The 21,610-nt window shown below is 35.6% G+C and overlaps 1 protein-coding gene across 12 annotated transcripts in view; it reads left to right on the top strand.

Annotated features, from left to right (window-relative positions):
* Camta (Calmodulin-binding transcription activator) overlaps positions 1-21,610 on the top strand; it is a 249,043-nt gene that overhangs the window by 126,173 nt on the left and 101,260 nt on the right. The window lies entirely within an intron of this gene.

The following is a 21,610-nucleotide window of genomic DNA, read 5'->3' as shown; positions in this document are numbered from 1 at the left end:
ACTGTAAACTGACTTCAGCATTCTGCCTTTTAATTAGATGTAATATTTAACATACTTTCTGCATTTTTAATTACCTGTTTGCGAGTCTTCAAGTTAACGCTGCGACGAGTTCAGTTTGTTTAACTTATTAGTGCCTTTCAGTGGAACTTTCGAAACTGAAACTTTACCGAGCGAACGACAGTTTTGCATAAGCAACGACTTTAAGGCACTTTAACAAAATGTATGACGAAAAACTACTCGGGCTCTTTTTTTACTGCTTATAAATTCTTTAAGATGACTCCGAAGAGTAAAGACGCTTTTTTATAACTCGACAAACTTACTTGTTCACATATTTTCCTCGTCCTTAATATTTCAGTGCAACTGCTCCTGCTCCCTGCTTTTTAATTATTTCCCCTTTTTTAATCGACCCCGTGACCGTTCCCAAAGGCGGATGAATTTTCAACGTTGATGATTGCAGTTCAATTAAAGCTACCGTTTAATTTCATATCGCGGCTAACAGAAATTCGCTTGAAAAATCATTTCAATGCCTTGCAATTATTATGCACCCGTGCAGCGACCGTGGCCGGAAAAAATTCAATGCCAATTGATATTTTCCGAGATCCTTGTGGGGAAAACGCGTCGGCACCCTCGTTCTGAGTAGGGGGTGGATTCGAGACGACGACGATTGAATAATACTGCGACCCGTTAAATCTGACGTTATTGCTTTATTAATTTCGCCCCGGATTAACATAATTCGTCCATTTTTCGCCGATATGATAACGCAGACTTTATAAAACAAGTGTAAATGATCGTCATGACAAATGGGCTCAAACAAATAGGGACCATCATCAATCATAAAGTTAACAGAATGCGATCATATTTGGGAATGATGTGCTGCATGTGATGAATGAGAACTGAAACACGTGTGGCTTACTGCAAAAATTTCGCTAGATTTATCGCCGTACGTTCGCAAAACTGACATTAAATAGGTATTTTAAACAATTTCGTCCAGTTCTAATCATAAATCCTGGCGTAGGCACCGCCAATTAAACTGTTTATATTGTTCCAACTGGTCCGGAGCGTTCAATAAAAACTTTAAGTGGTTGTCCACCTGTTTTAAGGTGAAGCAAGACACACACACCACGTAAAATCTCACATGAAACCGTCCAATTTGGCACAATTTTTCGAGATTTATTGGTGTGCGTTGAAATTATGCGTCGACCCACACGTTCTTTCCCTTTTATGGAGTTGTCGCGCTTCATAATTAATTGGATTTGTTTAGGGGTTGCTTAAATACGCACATAATTACATTGTGACTGTCGGATTAAGAAGGGCGTGAAAAGTGCACCAATCACGTATCACGAACCGGATTATAGTTTTTTTCCGGGGGAGGTCCAATAATTAGTCCGTCTACCTTCGTGAATTTGATTTGGCTTTCCGACCGGGATCACTTTGAAGGACACCCTATTTAACGCCCTAACGACATTTTGACACGGTTTATAATAATGCGCGTCATGGAAGTTTCACGGCCGAACACGAGACCCTTAATCCCGGTTTAAGGTGGTGTTAAGGCGGGAGTTTTTCGACGGGGAACTAAAATAGGGCCAAATTAGGGTAGCCGAACAACTGCCGACTTGATGAAAGCTTGTAAAGTTGACGGTTCGCGCGTGTTAATTGCAGCCGGAAAAATTAATAAAATACTAAACTACATAACGAATCTAGATTGTCGCGGATGTTTAAACCCGGAGAAAATGAATAGGAGTCTGTGATTGGTCGATCGGTGTCGCTGAACTGTCGCTTAATTGTCACCATTCTCGTTTGCAAACACGTTATCTATTATTAAGGAGATACAAGACTTCTTCAGCTCGATACAAAATGAGACTTCAAGTGGAAACCGTGTCGTAAATTACTCGACTTAATCAAAGACTTGGGTTTTGTTTATCGCTACCGGTTCTAACACTGAAAAATTAATTGGCTCTGTCATCAATAGGCGGTTAGGTTCTCAAGTGGGGCGTGTTGTTCAGTGATGGATTGACGATTTTTATAATAATAAAGTTGTGATTTGGGTCGGGTCTTGATTTTTCCCGTAGGTACGTCCTACACTATTTAAAATTTTATGCAAGTTATTTTAGGCGACACGGTCCATTTATTATTATCAGGTTCACGCCCACTTAACCGTATTGACGAACAGCATTGTGAACACGGGACTTATCGAAAATCGAAGGTAATCGGGTTGATTGACTTTATTACATAAAACTAGTCATAGACACATACGTTTTATTCGTCGGATTGTATAATACAAAAATACGATGGGAATTAAACTCGGATTACGACTTTCGTTCAGTGATTTATTGCGATTCTATCAATTTTTGATGGATCATTTTGGAACGATCGGGAAACGTATATCAACATCAATAAAAGTCGCTCAAAAAATAATCGTCATTTATATTTCTCTGTAGTGTTCCGTTGGGGTATTTATTTATTTATTTTTTTCCGGCCGTAATTACGGGGGAATATCAAGGCTAATTATTGTTGTTATAATTAAATTTTCATCGGCATTTGATTGTTTGGTGTCAACCACAGTTTCACGGCCTGACACGGAACGGTTCTAAAATTAGAAACGTGTTTGCAATGAAATATGTCCAGAGCACGACAGATATTTGAAAGCTATTCAGAAATTTGAAACAGCTTTTTAACACTGATACTTATTAAATGCACCTCCGATTGTGAAAGTTTCTTAATTAGCTGGGGATTCTTTAAAAATAGAAAAAGCGCTGCCGACAAGAATTAAATTAACTCCTTCGCTCTTGTGTAGGAAAAAAAGGGCAACAATAAGTGGCCACGTCAAGGTAAATATCTCACGTTAATTAGCGTGTTTCCAAATTGTTAGGTTTAGTTTTCTCATTTATTCACTGATGTTGTTATTATTCGCTAATCTAAATAATAAATAGGACGTCATTTTCGGAATCACGGATTACACACAATTATACACAAGGTCGACAGGTCTTCCGTTGATATTTTCGTTTAAAAATTGTTCTTCGTCGTAAAAATTACTGCGGATTTTAAAATCGTTATTTTCCATTGTCGAACGGTCGACACTAGTCGTATTTCAAAAAACTCGTGCATCCACAGCAACTGTATTTTTTAATGTAATACCGTGCTTTATGAGGATATATTGTTCAAAATGTATGCACTTCTATAAACATGCGATAAAATAATTGTTTTTTATTTTGTTACTGCCACCGTATTTTTTTTTTCAAACAGTGGTTCCTTGGTACTTTATTTTACAATTAATTTTACAATTTAATTCATGATCTACATTATGCTACATTTGGTTATTCCATGATAAATGACGATTGTTGTTGCAAACTGAATTCCGATAAATACTTATAATTCAAATTAAATTTAATAATAACATTTAATCAAAATAATAACGATGGTCAGCAATACATCTCTGCCAACGATGGACAAGCTGTCATGCCTTTGTGACCTGATGGAAATCTATCGTTCTGGGAGAAACATTTTCTGTGAATTCGTTTTCCCCCTCAATCTATTTTTTTTTCTTTTAAAAATTGATCCTAACGTTGGAAAAATGGTAATCCAGGGATGAAAAATCGAGGAAGGGTGATCGATGTGATAGTTTCATACTCTAAATGGTTCAATTTTTGGATCGTTATTTGTGAGATACCTTATCGATCGTCATCATGCAACTATGTGGGCCTTTTTCTGTTGTCCAGTGCAGATGCATACTTCAACTGCTCAGTGTTTGATAACAATTCACCAATACCAATAAATATCGATCGTAACGGTTTCGCTAATGGCAATCTACAACTTCTGTCGAAACCCGTCATACTGCTATTTTGTTCTGGTGATTTTTGTTTGTTTTTGTTTTGGACAATGCTTAAAAGATTCATCTTTGCTTACATCGTTTGCGGTTACCATAGAGAGTTCATTGCTCATCACACGTTATATTTTTTCCAAGGAAAGAATCATTTCTGTTTCGCAAAAGAAAGAACTGGCTTTGTCACCTGTCAATGCATGCGTTATCCATCTTCTTGAAGTGAAAACTTCTTTAGGCGCACTCATACATTATTATTCCCGGGCAGTGAATTAGTTTTCAACCGTCACGCGTCACGTCACACGCTCCGAGGTGAAAGGCTCATTTGAGTAAGTTCGGGGGAGCCGAGTTTAGCCGAGCGAGCCAGGGAAATTTTCACTTCTGTCATGGGGTCTTAAGCACACATTCTTTTTTTTTTTCTTTTTCCAATGATATTTAGATAACTATGAATTATAATAGCAGTGTTAACATTTAATTTTAGGCAAGTTTCCTTAGCATTTACTCGCAGATCGGCCTCCACCATCGTCTTCATGTCGGAATTTTGCAAACCAACATCTGTTTGTGCGTTCTGCAACTAAGCTTTCTCCAAATGCAGCGTTAATTTTTCCTACCGTTTGAGCAACAGTTAGTCTTATTGTTAGTTAAAATTCAGTTTTTCTTGTAATGACGGCAAGATGGAAAAAAATTTACCCGCAGAATATCTCAAGGTTTACTCAATCGATTGACTTCAAATTTGGTTTACATGCCATTATCGCCGATTCCAGACCTAAGTCAAAATTTTCTCTTTTTTAGATTTTTTGTCAAACGAGTTTAAAAAATCCAAAAAATCGATAGTTAGGAATGCCCCATTGTCTTAAATCTCACCATATTTTCTTATTTTGGTACTTGCTGTAGATACACTTATACTGTTTAACTTCTTCTTTTGAGATGAGCAGAACTGCTGAAATCCAGTCATCTGGGTATTTTTTTTGCGGATGTACGTAATCGCTTATAACAAGCTTAATTTGTATATTAAGCTTATAACAAGCTTCATTTTGTATACTGTGTCAAGATTTTTAATAAAGCTCTACACAAAAGACCAACAGTAAAGTTTTATTGTTTGCAAAAGTTACGTTTCTGCATTCCTCACTTTATCAGCACCAAGAAATCAAAATGAAACACAAATCAAAAACCACAGTGTGCTATGGTCACAACAAATTGCATTGACTGTCACTTGTTTTCAACATGCAATCGGTGCATAACTGTGGCAACTTTGAAAAACCGACATCTATTCTGTAACAACCTAATAGTTCAAATGCTAATAAAAGTTCCTTCAGCAGCACCGTTGGGTTTTACTGGAATTCTATGGAATGCAAAGAGTTAATTGTTCGTATTAAATTGAAATATCTACGTGAGAGTCACATTCAGTTTCTGCACAAAAACGACAAATTACCTTCTGTTACTTCAGATATTTTCCCTCACGAAATACTTTTAATTTTGTGCATCCTTCAAATTATCGTAGCGATCGCGATTCCATTTTAGGGTTACGAGTTTACCGGAAGCGGTTTTCCGTAAACATTTAAATTCAGCTCATCGATCCCTATCGCAACCCCGACGTCGAATCTTGCGTGACATCAAATTGAAATTATCCTGCGTGGAACAACTTAATACGTGATTGATTAAAAATTATCAGGAGACGTAGCGGCTCGAGAATTTCAAGCATTTTCCAACGTCGAAACCGTTTCGATCCGGAATTTCTCGATAAATACCTCCGGAATTCGTGCGTCGAAAAGTCGATGCGGCGTCGATGATTCGACCGAATTGACGACGTCGAGGAAACAAAAAAGTGGGGACGGCGCGGGCGTCGGTTTAAAATTCGCCCCGTGTACTGCGAATGGAGAACTCCATTTCGTTCGCTTTTAATAAGGATTTTTTTTATGTGTATGTATAAAGTCACGTGATCTCACGATTCATGTGATGACACATTTATGTCCTTTATCAAGGCCGGATTGAGCCGGCGGGCGCCTCGAACTTCAACCCTACTTAAAGCTGAAGATGTTGGGGATGTCGAGAATCGTAAAAAAGGGTCTTGAAGAGTTTGATGAGCTTAATTCTTAACCTCGATAGTCTTATACGTCGGTTATGAGGGGTTGATGGGCTGCACAATACATGGGGATTTCGAAAATCCCGCTACAAGGTCCCGGTATTAAATTTTATTTTAGGGGGCGATTATAATCCCGTGCGGTAAATCTCCAATGAAAGTTTTAACGCTCGACCGTAAACATTTTTAATTGTTTTTTTTTTCTAAAATTGGCAACGAAGCTTTGATAACAAACGTCTATAGGTGGTGATTTTTTTTAAACAGAAGTATAAATGTTTGACGACGTGCTAGAAGCATTTTTCAGCCTGACGCCTCTTGCATGTTTTATGGTCTATCCTGTGGATTCAATTTTGAGCTTTCGAGAGTGTGGATTTTATTTGGACAAATCCATGCATAGTCAATATTGCAGACATAAACTGCGGTCAGTGTGTGCGTTTTAACGAGAGTGGCTTCGTTAAAAAAGCCATTATGGCCATTAGTGGCAACAGGTATTTCATTGGCGTTAATGATATACTTCTGTTGTAGAACGATTTTAATTTAACGACCTTTATTATAGTTGAGCTTGGTATCGTGAATCTAATTAGAGGAGAAAAAAAGGACGAAATGATTTCGTTCGGGGGCAGTTTTATGGGACAACTTTTCCGAGACGATTTACCGTTTTGGCAATAGTGGCGGTAGTTGGTCGAAATTGCTAATATTTGTACATAAAATGAATATGTGTGCTGATCGCCGGCAAGATAAAACAAATTTAAGCATCATTATATCGATTCAGCTTCCAGTAATTACGTCCGTTTTATTACGTCCCGTTTTGGTGTTATTGTTGTTTGGTAAATTGTTGTTGTTGCTGATTGAAACTCCAATATTGTGCAGGAAATCGCATCGGGATGCAATATTGCTCGCATTATCCTCATGCGATGCTCCTTGAGTGGCCGTTTTAAACATATTCTCCCCTGAGAAGGAAGATTTTTTTCGTCGGCGCATTAAGGAGCGTATTTTATCCTTTGTTAAAGATATTGTCTGAGAATAACTTTGTATATAAGGAGCACGCCGAGTTGATCTGTATGCAAAGTACATGATTGAATAAAATTCGTTGGAAATAACACGAGCGACGGTCGATGTGCATCCAATTTATTCCATAGCGTACCTCGCATTAGCCCCCTTAACGACACTTATTTCCTGTTTCTGTTTTCTTTTGGTAAGCCCTTTTCTATTGCCCCATAACAGTGTTTTGCATCTGCTACAAATTACCCCGGACCCATCACCTCGGAAAAAATTACGACTTACATTCAATTTTCACGCTTAGGTCTTTTTATTCGAGATGATTTTCTTCTCTTCGAGACTAAGAATTATGATGTAATTTTTTTTTTCTCGCCAAGTCTGACGAAGCTGTCATTCGGTGTTGTCGGCGTTGCTGCCCTTTAAATTTTTACTGTCAAACCAAAAGGTTGACGCACGCGGTTTTATTCAGATATTGTTTTTGTGTGTGGATTTTACTGCGTCCCGTGACGATTCTGTCATTTTTATAGTTGATTTTTCCGTCGGTGTTTATATCGCTACGTATTTATGTTTATAAAGAGCCAATAAAAACGTTTTATGATTCCTCGCATTACTGAATCGTTTGTCTCGTTCCGAACATTCGATATTATTATATGCCCGCCAGTTTTTCCTTTGTATCCAGATCGACTCCTAAATAAAAATGAAACGTGCCCGTCTTAATGGACCTTCCACTGCGAACTTGTAATACGATGAAATTTACAATTTTTCGCTGAAAGATTTAACAGATAGATAATCTGAAACGTTTCGGGGAAAAATTTTAAGTCTTACGGAATTGTAATTTCACGGTTCGACCATTTCTGGTTTCTAGATGTGGAATGACTTTGCTCGCCTCCAAAATTAAAACAAATGTGACTGAAAAGAATCTAATTATTGTCGTCAACAGTGAAAATAAATACAATTTTCCAGATGGCGTTGTTTTTTTGGCTGCTTGCTGACAATGTTTTTGTTTTGTTGTTTCGGTCTTAGACTCACTTTAGCGCTTAAAGAGAGCGGAGTTATCGATTTTTCAAATAATTCGCATTAATTTAGAGTTAGTTTGTAGATAAATAGTCGAACAGAACTTTTAGAATTTATTTGCCTTAAGATGCTTGACTAACAGGCCAGATAAAGTGCTTGCCAAATTAACAGTTGTTTTATCTTAACTGGTGCTGTTGTCTTTATTACATATTTTAAGAACAGAACCCATTTATCAGCTATTTACAGTTGAAGCTTTTAAAATTCTAGCTTTATTCAGAGCTGTACTGTATCTATTATAGTTTTTACCTAACTTATTCGTTAATAACAGTAATGTGGAAATTATGATATTGATCAAGATAAATATATTTTTCCTAATTCAATGGTAGATTTGTATTTTAAAATTAATAGGTACATACATAATTATTTTTTATCAATAATTATTTTTTTCGGTGTGCACATGGTACAGCGTGATCAAAACAATGACTGTTGGCAATGAAACAATTGAAAAATATTGGTGTTTTTCTGTTTCGTAATTGGCACTGACCGGATGTTTTAACTTGACAGGACATTAAAAAAAATTAGGTTATGGTTAGGTTAGGTTATGTTGGGTATGTTTATGCTAATACAAAAATGACCCTTTGATGGTAAACGTCAAACTCGCCTGTCAACTCTGTCAAAGCTGACAACCGGAAATGCGTTTAGATCACAGTGGTACCAAAATCATTCAAATTTTCATTGTTACCAACAGACTCAAGTCATTCTTGATCACGTTGTATTTTGAATCACTTCATTTGAGTTGTTTGTTTTACGGAGCGAACAACTCTCAAAAATTAAATTCACTACATTTTTGTCTCCCTTTTCAATTTGAAATAATATTTCAATATACCGATTCTTGATTTCAATTATGTAATTGAAACGCCTCGGAATGATGACCAACTAAGCGAGTGCCCCAATTAATTGCTAATTTACATATAAAAAACTAAAAAATAAAATCGTAATGTCATAATGAGTAGATTACGTATATGTAATACGAGTACCCAGACATGTTGATTTGAAAATTAAAATTCGTAATTAAAATCACGTCATATTAGAAGTTTGTGATCCAGTTAAACCCAATAAATAACATTGTTTTATAGATTTGCTTTTAGACATTTCGTCTAAATAAACAGCTGCACTTACTAATTACTCCATCTTCCTGGAATCCACTGTAGTTCTCTATGCTTTTCGTTTTAATTTATTCACCGACATTTCACTAAACATGTTTAGCTTTGTTATTGTATTTTAATTTAATCATAGTTGGTGTAGCATGAAATAAAACGTTTTATTATCTTCGAAAATAAACTATTAAATTTATAGAGATAATAGACTGGATTTAATGGAGAATACATCTTCGAATTTCCAAAGTTTTTTGAAGCATATTAACAATATAACTTCAGCAACATGCACAATACATGACCGTAAAATCTAAAAACACTACTAACGGTAGGTATAGTTCTCCCAGAGCTGCAGCGGTTTTATGGCAGGGCAATAGTAATTATTACGCCTGTTGAGATGCCGATACGCGACATAAACAGACCCCTGTCAATCATCATTTTCGTTCTATACCTGTCAGTTTACAGGGTAGTACTTGGACGAATTTACGGTTAGGGGTTGTACTTGCGGTTTAAACCTATTGTGGGTGTTGTTAACGTTTATACAATGGTACCCTGCCATAAAACCGCTGCAGCTCTGGGAGAACTATACTTGAAAAGGATATACAGGGTGATTGACGAAAAACCTTTGACGCTGTAGGTATCTTCCTTATTCTTTATCCGATTTGAATAAATGACACATCAAATGTAATATGTAGTTCGAAAAACACTTCATTATTATCCTATTCTATATTTTTTGACAAACGATAATCAACTTTGTTTTTTCAAATTACACTGTACAGGGTGATTCATCTTTTACCGCCGGTGGCAAAATGACCCTTAAGAATTGAGAAAAATTTATAAAATTTACAGAGTTGATTTGTCGAAAAATTTACTTTCGATCGGTATAATTTATTTCAAAAAAAATTTTTTTATTGAGCAGATATTTATAAAAAACTGTTTAAAAAAAATATATATGTTCAAATTTTTGCATCAGAATGTGGCTAATGGCGTATAAAATCAATATCTGTAATCCGTTTCGAAAAATGTTTGACAGTTTTTGAATTAAATCGATTTTAATGGAAAAGTTGCTTTTATTGATGGTTGTTGGCTTTTAGTGTTGTAAATTTTCTCCAACAATGACTACCTTGTAAAACTGACCTGCTTAGACGAATTTCTTCGATTTTATAAAGGACCCCCTGCTGTGGCAGTAAAAATCCTCTAATAAATCTTATTGTTAAGATATTTGGACATTATGTCGTAAATCATGAAGCAAATACAAATTTGAATATCAAAATTGCGTTTATTTCAATAATACCATACGCTAAAATTAATTTAACATGGTAAAATTGTGTGAAAATACCTGAGTGTTCATATGCTACAAAGTTGAATAAATTAAACAATTAATAATTGAGAAAATGGCAAAATTTGACCTAATTAACTTATAAATTTAATTTGTTGATATTATGTGCCTTATGGATAATAAATTAGGTCTGCAAAATATGAAAGGGAAATCATAATTTTTAAGGGCAATTTTGCCACCGGCGGTAAAAGATGAATCACCCTGTATATTAAAAGAAAGAACAAAAAATTTATTTTAATTGAAAAAAAATTGAAAATCAAGAATCAAGTAATCAAATTTGTAAACAATACACAATCTATTCTAGCTGCTCAACGGTCAACGTTGCCTCCATGCTGTTGCAGACACTATCGATACCTTCTAGAAATGCCCATCTTTGCATTCAATAAAAAATTTGGGGGTATTTCCTGCCAGACTTCCACTATCCTTTTTCTTTTAACTGTTCTTGGGGACCCAGTGGGGTCAAATAAACATTGTCTCGAAAGTTTCGAATGAAGGTAAAAAAATCCAATGGATTCAAATCTAGGGATTTAGCTGGCCATCGAATAGCTCCGTGAGTACCCATTCATCGATTACCAAAATGATTTAAATGATTTAACATACAAGATTAATGCATTATGTAGTATGGCGCCGTCCTGATGGAACACGACTCTGCTCAACACTGCTAATGGCTTATTTCATTTGATAATAAATAATATGACATTTTGTTTGATGAAGACTGCTATCAATAAAAAAGGGACCCACTAGTCCAATCTATCTCAAAAATGCCACACCACACGTTAACAGTACATCATCTTTGGAAATTTTTTTCCACAACAAACTGTTTTGACAAATGACAAATAATCAGAACTTACTTAGTAATTTCGAGCATTTAGAACAAAGTTTTCTATTGTTTATTTTGGTCACTTGATTTTTAAATTTTGTACATTTACTCTTGAATTTCTTGACTTTTGTTTAATGTTTAAGAAAACAAATTTCTGCAATACTTACGGAATAAAAAAAAATGTACAGTGTCAAAAACTGGACGCAAGATTTTTTTTATTTAGTTGGTATTGAAGTGTTTTCAAAATTATTTCATTTGATGTGCCATTTATTCAAACCGGATAAAAAATAAGCAGCAAAGGTTTTTCGTCAGTCACCGGGTATAAAAACAATGTCTTCTAATTCTAAATTAAAATCGTTTCTTTTTGCTTTTTTCTGTATATTGTTCTCATCACTTCATCAGTTTATGATATTTCCAAATAGCAAAACATATCAGACTTTTTGTACATTTTAATAATTTGATCGTTACACAAACAACTACAAATATTAAAACTAACTCAAAGTTATTATCTTTGAAGAGTACAAAAAGTTTGTAGATAATTAATTTGTACATGTTCTAGAAGTACTTTTCAATACTTGCAGAAAGAAATTTATGACGTACAGGTAGGGGAGACTGGGATCAGTTGTAATATTTCGAGAGATATGACTCATAGCCCATGGGAAAATCCAACGTCTCTGCAACGGTCCCTGGTTACAACTGACGCCAGTATACCCTACATTTTTTTTTATATCAAGATCCTATGAACTACATTTTTCGTGGTTACAATGGTATGTATTTGCAAGTATGTATTTTAATATATTGCTTCATAATAGTGCATAATACTCAATATTACAGTTTATTTTAAATTTGAAATGTGACGTTTTTTTAATTTAGTATTTACAATTTAAACTTTTTTAAAGTCTGTATTTATCGTCTTGCTTTGAGAATATGAAAATAGTAGTTACATTTGTGCTTGTTAGCTTGTTATTCTGGGAGAAATTAACCGGTGGTATCTGTTCCAGTACCATAATTTAGAAACCTTACCCTAAACTAATTAAAATAATCCTCATCGGTACAAAACAAGCAAAACGCCCAACTTTATTAATGTTTTTCATTAACTCCACCTCGTTATCAACTAAATAAATTATTTTTATGTGTATACAAAACCACGAATGCACTATTGTTGTTGAATCTTTTTAACTGTTATTACACCTAACAGCAATACAATTTATAAAACTGTGTTACAGATTTCTCTTTGTACCATATGAACGAAATGTGTCAAAATAATCTGTTGAAACTCGTACTGTTCAGTGGGGTTTTTTTAATCTCGCGTTGGCACCTTTGCAACAATAAACTTTTCAAAAAAGTTTATTAGGAAATTTGAACGGAAGAAAAACTGATGCGGCCATAACGCCGTTCGGCTGGCGAGATTAAGTCGGTCAGAGTGCCGACATAAATTAATGTCTTCAGTTGATCCCACATAGGAAGAATCGCCATAAACTGTATTGACAAATGCTGGAGGGATTCCGGGCCCGGATATATAAAATACGGGACGGCTACGCTGAGAGATTACGTATACGTACAGCTTCTTACGATCGGGGACGGTCGCGCGGACGCCGTCTCCGCCGCCGCCGCCGCCCGCTCTAAAAGCCGATTTTACGGTGTCGGGATCGGCGGCAGTTTAAAGCGCCCCCATCTATGTGCGTAACCGTTTATCGCCGGTGCATTATGCACAAGGTCCGATTTATCGGTATCGATACAAATGATCGGTGGGGCGGTACACGCGCGCGCCCGGATTAATACGGTAATAATAACAGCGGCAACAATTTCCAGCCGGCGATAACCGATCAAAATCAAATCCGGAGCAAACGACGATGCGATACGGGACCGGCACTTAACCCCGATTCTTTTATCGTAAGCGAGAAAGACAATCTAGCAGGGGCCGGAATAAATTAAAATAAAGGAGAGCCCCCCGACCGGGGCGAGAATCAGCCTAAAACGAAATCAAATCTAAAATCTACGTTCGAATGGAACACCGTGCGTAAGTCACGAACGCATATTTGAATTCATATGAGAAAATTTGCATAAAATGTGCCACGCTACTTTGAATTTATGACATTACTAAAAACGTATCGTGTCGGTATTTGCACACTGACACACTGATATTCTCACTATGTACTGATTCGTCGTGTTTTTAAGCCCGGAACGTTTCCGGTAGAGGGAACGTTCTGACGCTCCCCACAAATGGGGAAATTAGTTATTCGTATGAGGTATGTCCCCCCCCGACTTTGATGTGTGTGTGGCACAGGAAAGCGGCGTGTACGAGGAGGGATCGTAGAGTGTAGGGACATAAATTTCTTCCGATAACGACACCAAACGATAACTTCCCTTAATCGCCCTAATATTTTTGATAACGATTAAGGATTAAATAGAAATTATTAATAAAGATCCGCTCGTTTTTCGGCGAAAATTGGACCATTTGTAACGTAATCACGTGACTAATGTCATTAAAAAATACCATCACACATCCTTATTTATTGCTGTATCGGGTGTTCATTTAAATTTTCCATCAAAGTTGGCATTGAAGAGTTGATTGTGAACGCACCACGAATTATGGGTCATAGATCAGCTGTTTAAATCTAACCTCACTTTTTGCGTTGTTTGGGTTTTACTCTACAGACTGACGAGTGGTGCGTTCACAATCGACTCTTCAATGCCAATTTTGGCGGGAAATTTAAATGAACACCCCATACTTATTACTTGCTGTTCACCCGGCCTCGCGAAGGTGGATTTCGCCAAACAGTAAACACAAAAAACTATGTGTATATTTTGATAGATAGATATTGAAAATAGACAGAAATGTATCTGGAAGGAGTTAGTGCACTATCGTTAGTTAATTACAAAGACGCAAATTATACGTTTTCTATTCACGTGACAATTTTTTTGTGAATTTCGTTTTTGGTTATCTTCCATGGAGAAAGTGAATGATCAGTATCAATCATTTGAGTACAGGTCACGTAAAACGTTGACAAAAGAACTCTTCATGTAGGTCCAGGACTCAGGTTGAGGTTACAACGATATCAAATTATGTTAAATATGAATAACTTCAAAAAATGAGATCATGTGCAAAAACAAAATTATAAGTATTTTCCATACAAAACGCAGCTACACCGAATTAAAGAATGGAAATGTAGATCAAGGAACTCTACTTTGGATATTTTGTAAACACCGATTGCTTGTTACAGAAATTCTCCTTCTTGCTTCAGCTTTTTCTATACTACTCGGCCCCCATACTAGATGGTGCAATGATTTTCACTAAAATTGCAGCTAAAGAAACACCCTAACTATTAGTGAAAACCCCATCAAAGTGGATTCAGTAGTTTTTTAACTATGGGCGCCCAAGTCATACATACATAGATATAAATTTCGCCTTTCATATACATATCTTGTGACCATCAGTTTCCTCGTTTCACCTTTTTTGTTTGAGTTATTGGAGAAAACCTTAGGTATTTGATGTGTGAATTCATAAAGAACTCCTCTGCAACTATCAATCGAGCTCATTTTGAAATGCCCTAACACTTTTTGCAGAAGTACGACGGCTTTAAATAACACTTCAGAAAAGCTGTCGGCTCATAAGAACCTTTTGAACTATCCTTAAGTTGTATCAACTTGCTTATTAACGTCTTCATTCCTAACCTCGCCAGTTTTCTTTGCTGCATTCGTTGCTGTTTGATTTTGCTTTCAAATGCTGAACAAACACCGAAACATTTTTTTTTTCATGACTCATACAAAGTCAAAGTTGATAGCAAACCGACGTTTTTAATTCTTTTTCCTCAATGAAATGGCTATTGGGGCAATAAGTTAGGAAATGTAATTTTTTCCGTATTAGGCATGGGATTTTTGATCGAGACGATAGCCGAGATCAAAAACATGCCGTGTACGGAAAAAATGGATTTCCTACGTATTGCACACATGATTTTTTCTACTGGAGTTTGGAAAAATAAATTAAATTTGTACATTTTCAGTTTTATATAATTATTTCCAAATTAAAAAGTGGAATCAAGATTGTTCTGTTTTCGTTACTATAGAGAAACAATTTTGTTTATAAAAAAAAACAAAGTTTGTGAAGGCGTTTAAGGTGTTCGTTTGAGTAAATTTAGTACGGAAATTCTATTAAAATGTCTGCTATAGTGAACCGTTTGATATTGAAGAACATGCAAGACAGGCCGAATACTTGAAAAGTAAAAGCGCACGAATATTGAACAACGTTTTTCATGTTAGTTTAAGGAACGTCTTAAAAAACATTAATTATTTATAAATTTTGAGGTTATCAAATATCAAGTTACGTATCTCAGGAAACGATCAAAATTAAACTTTTAGGGCCAGTTTTAAGAAGCGAAATTAAGTTAATCATAATCAAATGCCAGATTAACTGAACACGTGATCAGAGTGAACCAATGAAGTTTCGCATTCATGGGTTAATCGCGCATTAAAATTTAATTCGAATTAAATATTTAATTCTCTTTTTGTAAACTGGCCCTAAGTGTTTGAAATATTATTTCCGCACTTGTTTGGAAATATTCTACTTTTCCAAACTCTAGTAGAAAAAATCTTTTAAATTTTCAGACTACCTAATAATTTGTGCATTTTCGTGCTCTTTTTCCGGTAAACTTTTTTTTATTAAATTCTCGTTGATTTTGTGGTACGAATACTCTGTTACTATCTTCTCACAGTTTTTCTTCTTGGAATTTTACCCGGTGATAATTTGCTTCTTCTCTTGTGTCTTTTGCATTTCACGTCATCATTTTTGCAAATCAATTTTACTTTCCGACCCGTCCACGTATCGTACGCATAAATTTCACATTCATATGCAAATGCATGTATGTGAAATATGCCGTAAAAATTACAATGTTAACGGAATTGGAAATTCTTTGCAAGAATGGGGGAAAGGTCATACGCAATTGTATCGTTCAAACACAACTGAGTTGTTAAAATTGTTAAACTAATAATTGACGGTGGAAAAGGAGGTATGATAAATTGAATTTATGCAAGAAACATTCAAAAAATGTGATAAACGTGAATTTCACACGTTCGTTTTAAAAGTACCACTTTTTTGATGTAAAAAAAGCACCTGTCTAAATCAGCGTCACGCGAGGTAAATCATTTACAATTTTGATAGCCGAATCTGCCGAAATCGCTGAAATATGCAACAGGAAATCGTATCTGTGAGGTGTTCAATATTTTTCAATTAATAATGCACATTCGGAAACCAAAAATAAACGAACAGAGCAAATATACAAGAAGTGTCTTTAATTTGGCAGCGTACAGCCACATTTAATACAAATGTTTTATACTGTTTGTATGTATTTGAACGTCATTGAGACACATATTTAAAATACATACTTATTTATAACCCTTCAATATTAATTTTATTTCGAGATGATAAATTTCAGGCAATAAATTTGCTAGAAAACACTGGCTTTATGTCAAATTCAATCACCATAATATTTCTCCATGAAGTTTTCCGAAGATCTTACAGGTAATTTATGTTTATTTTTAGGTGCATATTTTTTCTTGTTTAAGCTACAGACGTATTTACCTCTGAAAGAAATATTACGAAATTCATTCATTTGTAGGCCTACTTTAATAATCTTTGTGTAATCTCGTGTGTGTAATTTCAGGACATTCTAAATTCTAACCACCTGTTGTAAGGTGTAATCGGTAAATAACGGGAGGATATTTTGACGCAATTAAAATTTAACAAAATCAATTTAATTTGTAGAAAATTATGAGATTCAATTCCCACAGGTTTTGTTCGTTTCGTGTACCTACATATTTCATTTGGATAAAATTCAAAAAATCTTTTCTTGTGTTTTTTTTCAATGAATTCAGTATGTTGAATCTGATAATGGCCATAGAACTGTACTGTAACAAGACAATATTCATCTAAAAGAGACAATCACATTTAGGGATGAAAAAAATTATTTCTTTATAAAAAAAATTATTTCTTTAAATATGTCGCCCGTACTTTGCCTCTACATACCTAAATAAAGGGTTGGATTACTTTGTTTGTTAAATAATTGCCGCAATGTATTTAACAAACACGTTAGACTGTCAACGTGTCAACAGGGTGAATAAACTTTTTTCCAAGATTGTTATTTCGATTTGCCCTCATTTAGGTTTCGTCATTACAATCTTATCCAACTCTTATTTCATTGTGCAATATTTTTGCGACGAAGAACTGATTTTCTTGTCTGGTGTACATTTTCAATATGTCGTATTGAGCCTCGGCTTTTTGATTTGAGATGTTAGAATCTTCTGCGCAAACATTAAAAATGTGCTTTTTTCAACTGAACTCAATTCGAAGAAGATGGAAATTTGTTTGAAACTTTACCGCAACACTTAAAATACATAAAATATTGTAAACTATTCCAACAAATGAAGCACGATCAAATGATTAATTAAATTTTCTCCAAAGCAGCAACAAACAAACTCCTTGTCGTGGCGACACTTGTAGACACCTGAGTTATTCCATTATTTGCCATTAGAGTACAGTAGCTATTATTTGTTCACCGTATCTAAAAGGGTCATTTAAATTACTGAACGTGTCATCTATAGTGTTTTATAAGTGTTAACAACCATCTCCTGTTGACTTCTGAAGCAAAAGGACAGTTTTTCGTATTTTTCTAATAGTAACGATTTTTTTTAGTCACATATATTTCAGTTTTTTTTGTTTGTTAATATTTACTCACTCATTGACTTTTAAAGTCGCTTAAAATGATGTAGGTACACTAAGTAAGCAAACTGTCAAGTTTCTGCGTCAAAGATTTTGAGGTGAAAAGTTGAAGGTATTTCCTAAGACATCACCATACTCTTTTACTGTTTTCAGTACAAGACGAAATAAATAACACATTGTTTTTTGTGCAACCGTACGCGAAACGAGCCCTTCGCGTACCTAAAACAGGCCGCAAAATCCAATTTCACCAATTTTCGGTTGCAAAAAAAATGTTGTATACACCTTGGCCGCGAAATCATTTAATATTTCGAGATTGTCCTGTCTCGGCCGCAGCGGCCTCAACGACAATTTTTCTCTCCGTATGTTGAAGTATGATTTCGCGGCTTTGATATACGAATAACTATTTCGGCCTCTCAAACTAGGAAATACACCGTTACTTTGCACTTTAGGTCAAGGGAGCTGCGATTTCCCGAACAATGTCAAAAATTTCTAGTACGGGAAAAATGTCTGGTGGAGTGCGGGAAAAATGTGCGGACACCGTTAATTTATTCTTTTCATAGTTACTTTAAAATTAAAATGTTCATACGTTACTATAAAATAGTGTAAAAAACACATTCCCCTCTATTATTTTTCCGATAAATGTGTTTCTTCAATTTTTATTGATCAATAAATAATCATAATCATAACAGGGAAAATACAACCTATCGGGTTGGCAGCCCAATATGTCAAAAAGTTTGACAATTGTTATTTCGTAAAAATCTGCAAAATTGCACAATAAAACAAAACCACAGAAGTAGATCTATGGTCTTAAAAACGTTTTATGTACCTACTTTATCTAGTGCTAGCTGTTGGTGCTAAAGTGCAACTGGAAAATATAATGATGATTCTAACCTCAACATCTTGTATTTAGCTACAGAAAGATGATTCGTTTTTACCAGGAAGTAGTGGTTAAGTACAATAAGACATTTTAATAATTTGCAACGTTATTAACATAATTTATTTTGTAAAATTACAATCATTGTAACATTACTGTTACAATTCTCCACTTTAGAGAACAATGCAGGAATGATTTGGGTACTGTCAGCTTTAGTACTTCCAAGTTGGACGTCAATATATTGTACTGGTGCTTCTGTTATTGTTATATTCTTGTGGGTACTGATTGTCAATATTGGTGGTTATAGTGGAAGTAACTGTTAAAAATTCAAGTAGGTTGTTAAAACACTATGTTGAAATTTGCGACAACTGACCAACTGTTGGAGCTGTGGCTGCAACGCAGTACATTTTTTAATTAACTTTGTCCCATACCACTGTTTAAAATTATTAAACTGTCCTATATAGAGCTCTTTCGATTTTTCTTGTAAGAATTCAGAATTTAGTTCTTCTACCACTAGTCGTACTGCTTCTGGTGTCGCATTTAACGCACTATCTGAACTAGACATTTTTTTCAGTTGATTAACACACCAAAATCCAATTTTCAAGAATTAACAGTGAAAATTTAGCTTAACAAACACAGCAAATAATTTGTTTGGAAAAAAAAAACAAATGAGCGGTCACCGTCAAGGAATTGATTCCACAGCATTCGATTCTTTATTGACGATGTCACATTTACAATAAAATTAGTTTTGATTTTTTTTAAATTTAATATTTTGGTCAGCCGAAAAGTGTAATACAAATGTCGTACGGGAGGTATTTTCAGGCGTCCAACTAATCAGGCACTCGGCTGCGCCATCGTGCCCGAAACTAGTTACCGGAAAATTCACCTCCCGTACTCTAATGTAATTATATGTGCCTAAAATCAAGACAAAGATTAATGAAAACTAAGCAGAAAGTTAAATATGTACATAAATTTAAGACGTTTACTCCTTGCTGAAATGCCTAAAATAATTTTACAAAATTTACTTTTCATCATCTTTAGATCCCCATGTAAGTTATTTCTTGTCTTTCAGCATAATCAGTTATTGTTATCACGTTTCCAAAATTTTCGCTTCTTGTCTGTGCGGGTGATGGCATTTCAAATAGATTTTCTTTATGTGACGGAATCGTGGAAAGTTGTTGTGAAAAGTCCCAAGGTCGACCCGTCCATCACCAAATTGATGCCATCATTCGTCCGTTGTCTGTCAAGTTTGGAAGCTCATCAAAAATGTGTTTTTGTTGGCCGTAACAGACGAAAGAAATTATTAAGACAGTAAATCCGCCGAAGATAAAGCAAAGTGCTTGCGGACGGTCTTTTTTTGTTGTGAAGGCGGCATATGGGCTGATGTGGGTTTTTATGTGATTTCCGCGCTTTTGACGGTCGGTTGTTACAATGGGGACGTCCGAAATAGTAAATATTTCGTCTGGGCCGTCGAACATAATGACTCATAAATCGCGAGCAAATGAATCAAAGCCCTGGTGGAGGCGAGCAAACAAAGGAGGAGAGTCGTTGCAGTGCATCAAAGGAAATCCAAAGATAAACATTGATTTTGGAATCGGTGGCCGTCCACAGAAACACAATAATAAATAAGAGAAGAAAAATAAGTGTGTTTTCTTTCAATCGTTTGTAACAGGCGGCCCCGCTAACAAATCACTGGCTCGGATCGGCCAACCGCAGGCCAAGATGGCTCATAACGCACACTTGTACGTGGACCACCAGACTCCTTTATCAATATACGCCGCAATAAATGGCTCACGCATGACAAACTTACTGTTTTACGTGCTGATAGTGCCCTATTGCTTTGCTTCTGTTATTGCGACGGCGAAATCTTGGCGCGAAACATTTCAATTTACGATCTGTTACCGCTTTATCGGCGCGTTTGCGTCCTCGCCGCCACCCATACATCAAATATTCACGATAACTGACCGTTTTTGTATGCACTCGACGGCCATAAACGCCGCCTAAGCCACCAGATAAATCTTCAGGACACGGGTGCAGCGTGCACCGATACCGAAGCGACTGCTGTACGCGCTGCCGGTTGCATACGACGCGGGAGCTTTCATGCCGGACGCGTTCATGTCACCGTTAAAGCTCCCCGAAAGTAAGTCGGTCGTTGGCTCAGTTAGTGACTACTTAATTAAATTAATTATTATTTACAATTCCATTTTCCACTTACACATGTATACATTTTCACAATGGCACGCAACAATTTGATCTTATTACATCACACGCGTATCCAGGGACATGCGAGCTTTGTGAAAAAAAGCCCCTTTAATTTGCTGTTTATTTTTCAAATAATGAGTTTAAAACTTTTCATGAATTATTCAGATTCGAAACAATTTTCATACGCAATTCGAAGCTGTTACGGGATGGACTAATGATGAAAAGAAACGTGTTTTCATTTATTTAAATCATCGCTAGAATATGCAGAATCGTTTTCGTGTCAAATCTCCAAAAAGCTCTCTTGTTAATGTTTGTTTTGCCTCAGATCTTTGTGACTTTTAAATCGAGTTTTAAGTGGCCAGGTGAGTTTCTAATTATTTTCGAATCGTTACCGAAAGATTAATGGCTCCGGCTAATGTCGTCAATGAGTGTGTGTGTGGTCGTTCCTTGTTTGACAATCGTGATTATTTTCACATCAAGTGTTGAACACAATCGACGTGGTCGCTTCTAATTAGAGAATTTCTGTATGGGGGATCGGACAGAGGTGGCTGTTTTTCGATTAATTATTTTAAGTAGGTCTGAAGTTGTTTCGTAAG

Source organism: Tenebrio molitor, chromosome 3 (genome assembly GCF_963966145.1).
Source record: "Tenebrio molitor chromosome 3, icTenMoli1.1, whole genome shotgun sequence".
NCBI classification, from domain to species: domain Eukaryota; kingdom Metazoa; phylum Arthropoda; class Insecta; order Coleoptera; family Tenebrionidae; genus Tenebrio; species Tenebrio molitor.
This window is presented reverse-complemented; position numbering and strand designations above follow the sequence as displayed.